The sequence below is a fragment of the Bison bison genome, unplaced genomic scaffold (genome assembly GCF_000754665.1).
Source record: "Bison bison bison isolate TAMUID 2011002044 unplaced genomic scaffold, Bison_UMD1.0 scf7180017864538, whole genome shotgun sequence".
In the NCBI taxonomy this organism is placed as follows: Eukaryota; Metazoa; Chordata; class Mammalia; order Artiodactyla; family Bovidae; genus Bison; species Bison bison.
Window position 1 is genome coordinate 1,293,287 of NW_011495086.1, and position 4,404 is coordinate 1,297,690.

A 4,404-nucleotide genomic window follows, 5' to 3' on the forward strand; every position below is an offset into this window, starting at 1 on the left:
CCGACTCGATGGACCTGAGTCTGAGTGAACTCTGGGAGTTGGTGATGGACAGGGAGGCCTGGTGTGCTGTGATTCATGGGGTTGCAAAGAGTCGGACACGACTGAGCGACTGATCTGATCTGATCTGATCTGCTGTATGTGGAGTAGGCTGTGATAGATATATTTTTGCATTTCTCCAAATGTATGTGGAGGAAAACATCTAGAGTAAAAGGAGAAAGCAATTTATAAAGATTCTTCAGTGAATAATTTCCAATTTCCCTCTAGAATATATGTCTTTTTGAGAAATATATATTCAAGCACTCTTGCCAATTTTTAAATGGATTATTCAAATTTTTGTTGTTGTTGTTGTTTGTATGTTTCATTTGTCTGGCTATTGAGTTGTAGAAGTTTCTTGTATATTTTGTGTATTATGGCCATTTGATAGGTCTAGTTCCCTGGTGGCTCAGAGGTTAAAGCATCTGCCTGCAATGCGGGACACCTGGGTTCGATCCCTGGGTCGGGAAGATCCCCTGGAGAACGAAATGGCAACCCACTCCAGTATTCTTGCCTGGAGAATCCCATGGGTGGAGGAGTCTGGTGGGCTACAGTCTACGGGGTCACAGAGTCGGACACGACTGAGCGATTTCACTTTCACTTTCAGTCTTAGACTTTCTTTGGTTGGGAGATTTATGATTTCAGATTCATGTCATTACTTGGTATTGTTCTCTTCAGTTTCCTATTTCTTCATGATTCAATCTTGGTAACCTGGTAACCATTCTAGGAATTTATCTATTTTTTGTTTTAATTGGTTAGCATATAATTGTTCATAGTAGCCTCTTAGGATCCTTTTTATTTCTGTGACAACAGTTTCTATATCTATTTATTTCTAATTCCATTTATTTAACAATTGAATATTTGCTCTTTTTATCTTAGTCTATCTAAAGATTTGTCAATTTTTTTGGTCTTTACAAAAAGCCTGCTGTCATTTTCAGCATGGATCTTTTGTATTTTTTCCTGTTTTCTTTTTTTTTAAAGTTCTGCTCTAATCTTTAGTGTTTCCTTTCTTCTGTTAATATAGGAATGTGCTTATTATATTTCTCTTGTTCCTAGAGATGTAAAATCAGGCAATCTTTTTTTTTACTGCTCTTAAACCTTAAACTTTTCTCTTAGTAATATTATTATTTTCCATAATTTTTGGTAAGTTGTATTTTCATTTTCATTTGTTTCAAGATACATTCTAATTTCCACTCTGATTTTCTATGTAAAATTTACACACAAAGGCAACTCTAATCAACCACAAACATTTTTATTACAAGGGAAATTAATTATCTTCATTTATTCTGTGAAGGGAAGTCAAATATTACATATACTCATTAATATATTGAAGTATTGGAAAGTCACAAAACAGCACATGTTGAAAATTTCATGAAAATTCTTCTAGTATAGTTTGAATTAGCTATAAAATGTAATATAAGGTTATGAAAGTGATCTGTATTTATAAAAGTGGCCATTTTTTATACTGAGGCAATTCTTAGGTTCTATGTATGAAATTGAAGGATACATTATCAGTCATCTTTCTACCAGGAAGCATGAACACATAAACTGGATAATTTGCTATGAGTTAATAAATTGACCATTTATAGGTGCATGGATAGTTTTGGAGATCAGCAAGAGATGGAGTTGTATATGTAAAAGAAAGGGGAAATAATCTATTACTGTAGTCCATTCATAAAACTCAGGATAAAGGATGAACATCTGAAATACCAAAGACATCTAGCACCAAGGTCTACTAAACTTTTTACATTCTAGCATAAATAAAAATTGTCAGATCATGAGTAAATTTATTCCATTTCATAATATCTTTGTAGTTTTATCCCTACAATGGCAGTCATTCTCTTCTTCAGGGGATCTTCCCAACCCAGGAATCAAACCCAGGTCTCCCACATTGCAGGTGGATTCTATACCAGCTGAGCCACTGGGGAAGCCCAAGAATACTGGAGTAGGGGTAGCCTGTCCCTTCTCTAGGGGATCTTCCCAACCCAGGGATTGAACCCAGGTCTCCTACATTGCAGACAGATTCTTTACCAGCTGAGCTACCAGAGAAGTCTAAAGTGGTTATTTAAAAACATTGCATACATTTTATTTTTTTTTTATTTTTTATTTTATTTTATTTAACTTTACACTATTGTATTGGTTTTGCCATATATCAAAATGAATCTGCCACAGGTATACATGTGTTCCCCATCCTGAACCCTCCTCCCTCCTCCCTCCCCATACCATCCCTCTGGGTCGTCCCAGTGCACCAGCCCCAAGCATCCAATGCTAAGTTCCTCAATCATGTCTGACTCTTTGTGATCCCATGGACTGTAGCATGGAATGTTGCTTCTCTGTCTTCCACAATCTCCCAGTGTTTGGTATGATTCCATGACTATCTAATCATTTCATTCTCTGCCACCTCCTTCTCCTTTTGAATTCAATCTTTCCTAGCATCAGGGTTTTTTCCAAGGAGTCAGCTCTATGCATCAGGTGGCCTAAGTACAGGAGCTTCAGCTTCGGCAATAGTCCTTCCAATGACTGTTTAGGGTTCATTTCCTTTAGGATTGACTGGTTTGATCTCCTTGCTGTCAGAGGGACTCCCAAGAGTCTGCTCCAGAACCACAGTTTGAAAGCATAAATCCTTTGGAGCTCAGCCTTCTTTATGGTCCAACTTTCACATCCAAACATGACTACTGGAAAAACCATAACTTTGTACGGATTTTTGTCAGCAAAGTAACGTCTCTGCTTTGTAAAATGTTGTCTAGGTTTGTCATAGCTTCCCTTACAAAGTGAAAGTGTCTTTTAACTTCACGGCTTGCAGTCACTGTCCACAGTGATTTTGGAACCCAAGAAAATAAAATCTGTCACTGCTTCTACTTTCCCCCCTTTTATTTGCCATGAAGTAACACCCTCTTCCAACAACACAAGAGAAGACTCTACACATGGAAATCATCAGATGGTCAACACTGAAATCAGATTGATTATATTCTTTGCAGCCAAAGATGGAGAAGCTCTATACAGTCAACAAAAATAAGACCAGGAGCTGACTGTGGCTCAGATCATGAACTCCTTATTGCCAAATTCAGACTTAAATTGAAGAAAGTAGGGAAAACCACTAGACCAGTCAGGTATGACCTAAATCAAATCCCTTATGATTATACAGTGGAAGTGAGAAATAGATGTAAGGGCCTAGATCTGATAGATAGAGTGCCTGATGAACTATGGAATGAGGTTCGTGACATTGTACAGGAGACAGGGATCAAGAACATCCCCATGGAAAAGAAATGCAAAAAAGCAAAATGGCTGTCTGGGGAGGCCTTACAAACAGCTGTGAAAAGAAGAGAAGCAAAAAGCAGAGGAGAAAAGGAAAGATATAAGCATTTGAATGCAGAGTTCCAAAGAATAGCAAGAAAAGATAAGAAAGCCTTCCTCAGTGATCAATGCAAAGAAATAGAGGAAAAAAACAGAATGGGAAAGACTAGAGATCACTTCAAGAAAATTAGAGACACTAATGGAACATTTCATGCAAAGATGGGCTGAATAAAGGACAGAAATTGTATGGACCTAACGGAAGCAGAAGATATTAAGAAGAGGTGGCAAGAATACACAGAGGAACTGTACAAAAAAGATCTTCACGACCCAGATAATCATGATGGTGTGGTCACTGACCTAGAGCCAGACATCCTGGAATGTGAAGTCAAGTGGGCCTTAGAAGGCATCACTACGAACAAAGCTAGTGGAGGTGATGCAATTCCAGTTGAGCTATTTCAAATCCTGAAAGATAATGCTGTGAAAGTGCTGCACTCAATATGCCAGCAAATCTGGAAAACTCAGCAGTGGCCACAGGACTGGGAAAGATCAGTTTTCATTCCAATCCCAAAGAAAGGCAATGCCAAAGAATGCTCAAACTACCGCACAACTGCATTCATCTCACACACTAGTAAAGTAATGCTCAAAATTCTCCAAGCCAGGCTTCAGCAATATGTGAACCATGAACTTCCTGATGTTCAAGCTGGTTTTAGAAAAGGCAGAGGAACCAGAGATCAAATTGCCAACATCTGCTGGATCATGGAAAAAGCAAGAGAGTTCCAGAAAAACATGTATTTCTGCTTTATTGACTATGCCAAAGCCTTTGACTGTGTGGATCACAATAAACTGTGGAAAATTCTGAAAGAGATGGGAATACCAGACCACCTGATCTGCCTCTTAAGAAATTTGTATGTCGGTCAGGAAGCAACACTTAGAACTGGACATGTAACAACAGACTGGTTCCAAATAGGAAAAGGAGTACATCAAGGCTGTATATTGTCACCCTGCTTATTTAACTTCTATGCAGAGTACATCATGAGAAACGCTGGACTGGAAGAAACACAAACTGGAATCAAGATT